The sequence below is a fragment of the Saccostrea cucullata genome, unplaced genomic scaffold, assembly GCF_032062105.1.
Source record: "Saccostrea cucullata isolate Sc308-1 unplaced genomic scaffold, CSIRO_AGI_Scuc_v1 ctg4750, whole genome shotgun sequence".
Classification (NCBI taxonomy): Eukaryota; Metazoa; Mollusca; class Bivalvia; order Ostreida; family Ostreidae; genus Saccostrea; species Saccostrea cuccullata.
This window is the reverse complement of record NW_026930928.1, coordinates 7,663-18,750: the sequence shown is the minus strand read 5'-3', so window position 1 is coordinate 18,750 and position 11,088 is coordinate 7,663. Positions and strand designations below refer to the sequence as shown.

The window sequence follows — 11,088 nt, the reverse complement described above, 5'->3', positions numbered from 1 at the left end:
CGACATCACGCAGATTTCAGTGAGAAATACCAAAAATGCACTCATTTTTTAAAAGTTCTATAAATAGAATATTCTTAAAAGAAGCAAATTATAGCCAAAAATTAGAATTTCGTGCCAGCCACTTTAAATATTTAGGTTTCAAACGAATTTCTGTCGTTTCTTTGCGTTTTCCCTAATCTATGACAACCTTTGTTTCCGATAACCAAAACCGAGTTATCCGATAACAAAGTGCGTTATTCAACCGTATTTCCGATAACATACTGAAAGTTAAAATTGGGCAATTTTTGCTCTTTAATAAGATATTCGCAAGATTAATAATATGTTAAAATATTAACAAATGCTATACTTATACGAATCGAGGCTTTATTTTGTATCCGTATTCATTTCTGTTTACAAAAAGCACAATGATTTATATTCTCTGTTTCTATTTTAACAGAGTTTATTTAAAATGATTTCTACTCTAAATCCATTCATTACTTTCAAATGAAAGTACAATAAACAACAAACACACCATTTGGACATAGCAAAGACACGCAGTAGCTTTATTTTTGCAGTGTACATAACATATGCAAAATATGAAAATCAATTTGTATATACAAGTTTATGTTGGATTGAATAAATCATGATAAAATTTTAAACTTTATCGTGCTCTACGTGTCGTCCTAAGCTGGTATTTAAACCACTATTCACCTCTTATATAGCCTTGCTAACGAGACCGGTTCTAAAGAACCACGTGATATACACCAGGTATTCGAATGAAAACCTTGTAATTCCGAAAAAGTAATTTATTATCACACCGAGTAGAAACTGATTTCTGTCTAATTCGTTCCTCAAACGAAAGAAATCATATTTCTACTCTAAATCCATTCATTACTTTCAAATGAAAGTACAATAAACAACAAACACACCATTTGGACATAGCAAAGACACGCAGTAGCTCTAAATACAAAGAACGGGAAAATGAAAGTATAAAATCATTGATTTTAAATTCAATCCAACAAAATTCATATAAATCATAAGTCATTCAATATTTCAAACAATAAATACATCAAATTTTACAGAAATTTTCCAATAAAATGTTTTGAAAACAATTAAATAATCACCAAAAAACACATGTATTCACTCCATTACTTTTATACAAACAAACAACAACATTCTATGCATGACAGCCAGCGGTGCGTGCGCTGGACGCTGTATTTTATAAACAGTACATCAATATACATATATAGAACACAGGACATTGTGTATGAATCCCCCAAAACTGCTGCATCTATTATAATTCTAAAATATTCTTTGTGATAAACATGAAAAGCATCAGGGCCGGCCAGGAAAAACTAGAGATAAAAATAATTTTAAAAAAACTCTAGAAACCTGTGTCCGTTGCCAAGTGCCGCTGGATGCAAAAAATGTTGCGACGGACCTCACAACCTACCAATAAAACCCTAAAAAAAATCAAATATATGTATATAAATTTCTTCACTTATACCCTTTATACATAAATTTAAAAAATTTAGCTGTAGCTCGCTTAAGTCGGCGGCTAGAAGTGACCAACCTTAAAAAAACAGTTCTCTACTACACCTCAAAATCAGTTATATTCTCCCTCACTTCGTTCGTCCGAATATAAATTAATTATACTCTTTATTCTGTATTGAAAGAATAATCAACTCATATGTATGGAATGCTGCTCGTCAGAACGTTTATTACAATTCTAACACATTTGTATTTATTTCAACACCCATTATTTTTAATCATTAAATAATATTGATATATACATACATATATGTGTGTGTGTGCCTAATTTACTGGTTTCCATTCCTTACAACGTTCTGTACGAGCGGTAGAATAACTTTTAAAGCACGCACCTGCTATTTATATGACCATGTCACGTGACATAAAAACCACACAGATCCACCACTCTGTTCACACAGGAAATACCCATAACGACAATAATAATAATTATATTCTCCCTCACTTCGTTCGTCCGAATATAAATTAATTATACTCTTTATTCTGTATTGAAAGAATAATCAACTCATATGTATGGAATGCTGCTCGTCAGAACGTAGAACAATCAAAGAGAAAATTGTAAAAAATAATAATACCTGTCTACACACACACTATATATATGCATATATATTTATTATTAATATATATTCATTTATATTTACACGAAAAGACTATTAGACACTTTCAATTTGTTATCTATACAATCCTTAATATAATTGTCTCTGGAATAGTCAGATTTCCAACGTCCATGTATTTTGATCAGACGCTCCGACACATTTTTCTCGGCTGCAGTTGTTGCCCCTCCACTTCGCAGACTGTGCAAACCAAAGCCTTTTGAATCTATTCCCACTTTTTCCAAAGCTTCTAACAATAACTCTCGGGCTCTTGTATATGAAATCGGCTTGTTAATACCGCACAACATATATTTTCCACATGACTTGTAAAATCTAATTGCTCTGAATACATATTCCTCTGGTTTATCCTGAATTTCAGCTAGATTTAAATAATGCTTAATCCAAGATACAGGACACAGCTTCCCTCCTGCCTCTGCCAATGTCACTTCGTTACCACGCCTGTATACGTCAGTTTTGCTGGATTCGATGCAAACATTCATGTATAAATTCTTGAAAATTATATTTTTCACTTTAATATTAGATAATTCACTAAATCGCAAAAAACCTGCGAAACTCAACAACAACATAGCCACTGTTCTCACACTTCGTAAATCACAATTTTGCTCACGTTCCCCATATACATTTATAATCTTCTCTAACACATCTGGCGAAATTGGTTCCTTCTTCTTTATGGGCTTTGATAAAATTCGTTTCCCCCCTCCATTAAACTATGAATAACACTGTCGTCACAAGGATTAGAAAACGCACAATGAAGATCATGATACCACTTTATACTATAGAAAAATGAACACAGAACTGCTTCAGAAACTCCTTGTTGAATTAATCCACTTAAGAAAATGGCAATCACACTAGATTTTGCGGGAAAACTTGCGACATCTTTGGAAATACACCACTGCGTAAATTTCTTGAAATACGTTTCATACTGCTTGACTGTGTTTTTACTTTTTGCACTTTTCATGATGTGGAATATTGATGAATCTGCTGATTTAAACTGCTCTTTCGTTGACATTTCTTTAATTTCCGCCCAAGTATCATTAAAAATCTGTGAATAAACAGCAAAAATATAACAACACACACACTTACATATTTAAACTGCTATTATTATATTTTTCTGAAATCAATTCTAACAACCAGAACGTTGCTCAAAAACATATCTTGAGCAAATATACTCGACTTGTCTGATCCTGACATAAAAAATTTCCTTGGGTTCTTATATTCAACATATTCTTTTATATAAGATTTGTAAGATGTTGTACTTTTATCCCATATCATTGGCCAAAATAAAGCAGACAACCATTTAGGAATGATTAAAGTTCCATATGCATTACACAAACGCAAATGTTTTATCACTTTGCCTATAAGGAAAGGAGGAGGTACTATCCAACAATTTTCACCTGACCAATCATAAGCGAAAGCGTCAACTCCTGTAGTGCCTGGATTCCAATATTTCGAATAAAACCTTTTAACTTTGTTATGCTTACAATTTGCAAAAAGATCAATTGTAAAAGGACCCCATATTCTATCAAAATATGGGAAAATGTGTTCAGACACACTCCAATCATCACTGTCAAATATGCGACTGTAACTATCTGCATCCATGTTGTATTCTCTTGGTATCCACTGTACTTCAAGTAAAATACTGTATTGCACACAGACACCAAATATACTCAATGCCAGCTGATGCAGCTCGTCAACCATACTACCTTTACATGCGATGCGCACGACATTTTGATTATCTGTAAATATTTTCACAAACCTTCCACTCAACACATCTGCCAGACTTGTTAAAATTATTTGTACTGACTTTAATTCTCTCCAAGTTGAACTTTTACTTTTTTCACACTGATCCCACATGTAATGAACTATTTTCTTATTCCTTTCACATGTAAACCCTGCGCCTGCATGAGAACTTGCATCCGAAAAAATAATTTTCTCTGGTGTCTTATCAATACATGTAAAATATTTGCAAGGGAGCTTACTGATATTGTAATGCCAAAACTCCAACTCTTGAATATTCCCATTGTCTATATACAAAATTTCATCCCAGCCAGTTTTAGAGCAAATTGTAATACTGAGACGTCTAGTCATTAACTGACATATATTTCCCAAAGATGGTTTTAATGCGATAATTTTTCCCACAACAGAAGATAATTTTCTCGCCGAAATATTGTTTTTATTCTCTAAAAGTTCTTTTAATAAAGATTTAATATTACTAATTTTTTCCAAAGGAACTTCTAGCGTCCCGCTTTTCAAATTCCACAAAAACCCTAACCACACCATACTCTGAGTAGGCTCAAGTACTGACTTCTCAGTATTTATAACAAAACCTGATCTCTGTAACGTGTCTTGTATTATGTCTGATGCAGACTTGCACTTCTCGTACGTATCACAAACCCAACCATCGTCCAAGTATACTACCACAGGTATACCACATGATCTCCAATATTTCACTAAAACTCTCACTACTTTTGTAAAAACATGCCCTGCTGAAGATAAACCAAAAGGTAACACATTAAATTCGAAAAATCTGAATTTGTCACCATATTTCCAAGAAAAACCTAAATATTTGTGAAAATCTGGATGTATATCAATATGGTGATAACCTGATTTTAAATCAAACTTAATCATGTGCATTCCCTGTTTTGCATATTGTAAAGCCTCACTCACCCCTTCAAACTTCACCTTTTGTTTTTCTACAAATTGATTTACATGTCGAAGATCTAACACCAACCTTTTCTTACCTGTGCTGTTCACTGAAACAGTAAGTGGATTAACAACATGTATTTTTTCTTCAGATATTTCGTGAATACAACCAGAATTTAAAAGATCATTGATGGCTGTACAAACAAAATCACTGTGAATATGAGCCGACTTATTATTTTTTAAAACGACCTTAGGCGGCAATTGAATAAATGGAATTACATAACCAAACTGAATAGTATTTTTAACAAATATGTTTGAAGACAATTCACTCTTCCAAAATTGTAAACAATTTTTTAACCGAAACTTCACTGAAATCTTCGAACACGTGTTTAACTCATATTCATAAGAATCACTCATACAGCCTTCATTTTCACTATACTCAACTTGTTCTCTACTACTGCTTGTTGGCGTTGTTGCTAGAGGCCGATGCGACCGTGGAAGCTGACACTGGAACTTGTTGTCCTCTGGCAAATGGGCAGTCCCTGACGTAATGTCCGACCTGTCTGCAGAAAAAGCACTTCCGTTCAAAGTTCTGTTGACCTGCGCCGTATTCGATTGGTTTGGCGAATTGCTTGTACCCCCCTGTAGCAAACGTTTGGCCGAAAGTGCGAAAAAAGTCGTTGGCAGCAAATGCATTCTGTCTACGGTTTTGCATGGGATATGTATATGGCTTCCCTCTGTAATTACGCTTACGAACAGCACGGCTAACAGCGCCCCGTAACTTAACAGCGTCGTCATTGTTGTCTGCTAATGGATCGTCTAAATATTCGTTGACAGTATCCCACCCGTGCCTGTCTGCTATTTTTAGAATCTTGTTTCGTTGTCGCAACTCGCCGATTTCTTTCTCAATTGTCAGTGCCGCATTCTCCAAATCTTTCTTCTCTATAAAGTTTTTTGTTTCAATCAACTTCTCTATTCTCTCTGTATTAAAGGTATGCTGAATGCGATGTCCCTCGTGTTTGAAATCGAATGAGTTATGTTTAGTATCCTCCCGTGCGCTATCCTCGTGCCCGGTATTCGTGGCGGGATTATTAGGTTTACTGTTAATTTGCTTCACAATAGAACTCACAATGACCTCATTCTGCTGTTGCAAAGCTTTTCTCAATGAACTATTAAATAAAGATACTGCATCCTCGTTAGACAATTGTTCACTAGTACTAGACTCGCCCAATAAAACTTCTTCAGAATAGTGCACATCTGAACTCGCTGTACTGGTTTCCATTCCTTACAATGTTCTGTACGAGCGGAAGAATAACTTTTAAAGCACGCACCTGCTATTTATATGACCATGTCACGTGACATAAAAACCACACAGATCCACCACTCTGTTCACACAGGAAATACCCATAACGACAATAATAATAATTTCTATTGGTCACTCTCTGACCAATCCACACAACATGCGTATAAATATCTTGTCATTAATACAACATTTTCTCACTATACTAGCGAAACGCGGGAAAATATCAATACATGTATATCCATCCTAAAAAATAAAAATACACCGCCGTCTTTTGAAAATCCATAACGCAATTCACCATGTGAGTCTGATTGTAAAAGTCTTGATGTTATGCACACATCCTATCCATACATCGATAAATGCTTGCTGCACTTGAATTTTGAGTATAGTTTCAAGTCAAACTCAACGCATACCATACGATTTATCGTGAAGTCCCAGGGAAGAAGACTTCAAATATATCAAATCAAATCGACACAGTTATACATAGAAGTATATTCATCATCCAATATCAAAATAGCACAAAATACACATTCCTGTGAACCATCTTGAATCCCATCTCAATTCCTTGGATATGTGCCTCTTTGAAACTCTGTCATTATTGGTACACCGATTAATACCTCATGGTGCTTGAATTAAACGTAAGAAGAATATAACCAATAATACCTGGAAGAACAAATTTGATGTTAGAAAACTGATAGATACATATATCTTGTAACTGATATTTTAGTAAATATGTATAGGATCTCTTTTTCTCTCTCTCTTAATCTATATAAAAAATCAAAGTCATCATCATTGTGGCTAGCAAAACATGCATACTATCATTAAATGATAAAATGAATCAAAATTCCACCATTAAGTTCAAAATTTATAAACTGCACTAATCATTTTTTTTTTCTAATTAAGAAAAACATGAATGTGTTTGTATAAACATCTATTTGATAATCAAGTTATGATAACCTTATTTTCATCAGAATAATCAACATTTTACTTTACTATTTGTAGAAATACTTCCTACTGAAAACAATCTCACCAAATGGCATCAAAACAAATGTGGTTGGATAAACATCCATAAAATCATTTTATGATATAATTTATCAAAAGTTCAAATTCCAATAAAATTTTACTTAATTTTCATCAGAATTATCAACCTTTACTTTTACTACTTCTGTAGAAATACATTCTACACAAACAAATCTCGCCAAATGGCATTACCACAAATGTGGTTGGATACAATTCCATACATTCATTTTATGATATGATTTATCAAAAGTTCAAATTCCAATCAAAATTTACTTTATTTTCATCAAAATTATCAACCTTTACTTTTACTACTTCTGTAGAAATACTTTCTACACAAACAAATCTCGCCAAATGGCATCACCACAAAAGTGGTTGGATACAAATCCATACATTCATTTTATGATATAATTTATCAAAAAGTTCAAATTCCAATTAAATTTTACTTTATTTTCATCAGAATTATCAACTTTTACTGTACTTTATATGTAGAAATACTTTCTACTTTAACCAACTCGCCAAATGGCATCACCACAATACGGTTCAAAAAACATCCATAAATTCATACTATGTGAAAAATTTATCAAATACTTCAAGTTCGAATCAAAATTTTTCTTTGATTTCATGAAAATTATAAACTTTTACTTTAATATATACCAAAAAACACTTTCTGCAGAAACCAGTCTTACTAAATGACTTCATTACATATGTGGTTGGACAAACATCCATAAATTCAAACTCGTATGATAAAGAACCCACTTTCTACTTTAACCAACTCGCCAAATGGCAACACCACAAATGTAGTTGGATAAACATCTATAACATAATATCATATTATGATAAAATGTGCAAAGCATTCGAATCCAATCAATTTCTATTTCATAGTATCAGCAGTATAATGAAAACAATCTTTAATAGATTGCCAAATGACAATACCATATACATGGTTGGAAAACATTCATAAAAGCATGATATGCTAAATTGTGCCAAAGTTATTCAAATTCAAACCCAACTCAATATTATTTCAAACAGAAATATTAATTTTCATTAGACTATTTTGTACTTCTCATTGTCTACTGGAATCAATCCCGCCAAAAACCAAACACGATAGATGCGTTATGATTAACATCCATAAAATATTTTATGCTAAGCTGGGTTAGAGTTGGAATTCCCTTCAAATTCTATTTTTGTTTTAAATTAAAAAATAACAGCTTTTAAATAGCTACAATATTATAAAAATCGCTTTCCAGTGAAAACTAAATTCAATAAAAGTAAATACTCCAAAAATTGTTGCCAATTAATAAACATTCCTTATATCATTTCATTATAAAATGAAATATATCAACGTTATCAAAATTCAAATCTTCCAAACACTACCAAACACGAATATTGCGCAAAACAGCCCATGAAATTAATATTCAGAAAAGATTTAATTCAATTTTAGTGAATCATTTTTAAAATTAGAATTCATTGACAAAATTTCCTTTTTACTCGAAATCATACCGACAAAACTCAGTTTCTGTTATCAAAACTTTTTAGAATTGAAACTAAATACTTAGATCTCTTTTTCTAGAAAACTCAATCAAGCCAATTAAAAACACTGCAAATACTGCAGAATTATCATTCCTATAAATATTTTATACCATCTTAATCTTCTTCTTCTTTCTTTTTTTTTTTTTTTTTTAAATTAATACTCAATTGATAAATTTCAATTTTAAGTAGATAATTCAAATGAGACCTTAGTTTAACTACAATGTAAATCAAAATGCAAATATTCTAAACCTTTAATTCTCTTTCACAAAGCCGTACATGTCCAGCATTAATCATAAGACAAGTAAAACTCGTTTTCTTCTATAAAATTTATATGTCATTAATACATATACTTGGTTAATAGATACCAAACAAAAATTATCTATGCCCCATACTCTACTATAAGGATTCATGATTGAATGATCTACTAAAATAAATCGAAAAACGAATTTTTATACTCACAAATCAGAATATGAAATGCTTCTCTTTTCCATTGTGATGGAGTCCGCATGAAATTTAACTTTTAATTGGCATAAAACGCAAAGAAAAAATCTACCGTACTTCTCTGGAGATCTTAAAATCACCTTCTTCATTATACTCATCGTGATACCAACCCCAACATGTAACTACCTGAAACATAAGAATATACTCCTCTTCAACATATCTAAAACTTTTCATTTTAGTAGCACATTTGACAAAATGGCAAGCAACTGAAATTGAAAAATTCAAACAATTTTAATTGATCGATATTTTCTATACTCAGGAAATACCCTTGATATCATGCTGATGCATTTATTACGTTTTAAAATGATAAACAAATATATTAAATTGGATATAAGTGCAAATATAATATCTTATAAATTTTACACTTGTTTTAATTGAAAAATAAATTAACGTAACGTATTTGTTTTGCTTTTCAGAAACACCAGTTTTCTTCCTTTAACAAATCTATCTTTATACAAAACAAATTATCTATTTCTGGAAATAACTTCTATTATCATATACTGACTAGAATTAACGAATCTCATCATCTAATACAATCATGTATTTGTTTTCAAATTCTCTCTATTACAAACTTTGTTATCACTTATTTACATGTATTACTTATTCAAAAACTGATCAATGTATTCTCAAATGAATACTTATCTTATAAAAACAAGATCTAGGATGGCTTTTCTTTGATGACCTCGCTTTCCACACTGTCAAATCTCTCTCCAACTCTATTTTCTGTGATTTCATATCATCTACAATGGCTAAACATGTCGATGAACCACGCCCTACGCCACTTCGTTCTGTATCTGAGATTTAAACTTTATGGTGCTCTACGTGTCGTCCTAAACTGGTATTTAAACCACTATTCACCTCTTATATAGCCTTGCTAACGAGACCGGTTCTAAAGAACCACGTGATATACACCAGGTATTCGAATGAAAACCTTGTAATTCCGAAAAAGTAATTTATTATCACACCGAGTAGAAACTGATTTCTGTCTAATTCGTTCCTCAAACGAAAGAAATCATATTTACTAACCGGTCAAAAACTGTAATCAACCGAGTGTCCGATAACAACCGAGTAGCCGATAACGCTATGAGCGGTGTGATAAAGACAAGGTAATTCTTAGTAGTACTATTAATTTAAAACGTAACAAGGAATATTTTTAAACACTGATACCAATGTATGGCAGATTATCATTATAGCCATGAAAATCAAGTCTTTAAAAGGAGTTTAAACTCAAGAGTCTAAGGTTATAACGTAATACTGGTAAATTTTAATGTGATACATTGGCGTCGGAAGCAAGTTGAAGCCGGGGGGGGGGGGGGGGGGGGAGTGAAAGATAAAAAATAAAAACATGAAAATTCTTAACAAGCAAAAAAAAAAAAAGAAGAAGGAAAAATGTATCTATTGTCCAAACACGAAAATCCTATTTCGTTGGGGGGAGGGGAGGGGGGGGGGGGGTGAGGATCGAACTTTTTTCAATACCGATTTTTGTTCTTTCAAACACTACTACTTACCCTTCTTCGACTACACTGCAACGTGCCAGTTGAAAGTGGGGGCTAAACCTACGCCCCCAATGTTTAATATGATGTCTATCTGTGTAAGCCCCCTCCCTCGGTTCCCAGGCCTATATATATATGTTAAACATTAAATAAATTTATATAAAAAGCACTCAATATTTTTAAATCTATAGTTAAAGTTTGGAGATATATGTACGAGAGAGAGAGAGAGATATTGAAAGTAGGCCAATTCCAAAATTCGGATAAATTTCGGATTACTCTTGCATGAATTGTGGTAAGGCATGCATGGATCAAAGGGCCTTTAAACTAACATAGTAAATTTATTAAAGCTATGCCTTGGACCTCTTCCCTTGCGATATGAGCCACCACCTTCTAGGGAAATTTTTCTGGATCCACCTAAAAAAAATGCAATCGGGCTCGGGCTGTCGACTTGAATATAAGC

General features: G+C 32.6%; 1 long non-coding RNA gene across 1 annotated transcript; it reads right to left on the bottom strand.

Annotated features, from left to right (window-relative positions):
- Positions 1-6,632: 6,632 nt before the first annotated feature.
- Positions 6,633-10,123, bottom strand: LOC134230624 (uncharacterized). Its single transcript, XR_009984384.1, has 3 exons — positions 9,774-10,123; positions 9,094-9,257; positions 6,633-6,747 (listed from the first exon to the last, which is right to left on the bottom strand). It is a non-coding gene; the product is annotated as an uncharacterized LOC134230624 (long non-coding RNA).
- Between the last annotated feature and the right edge of the window lie 965 nt (positions 10,124-11,088).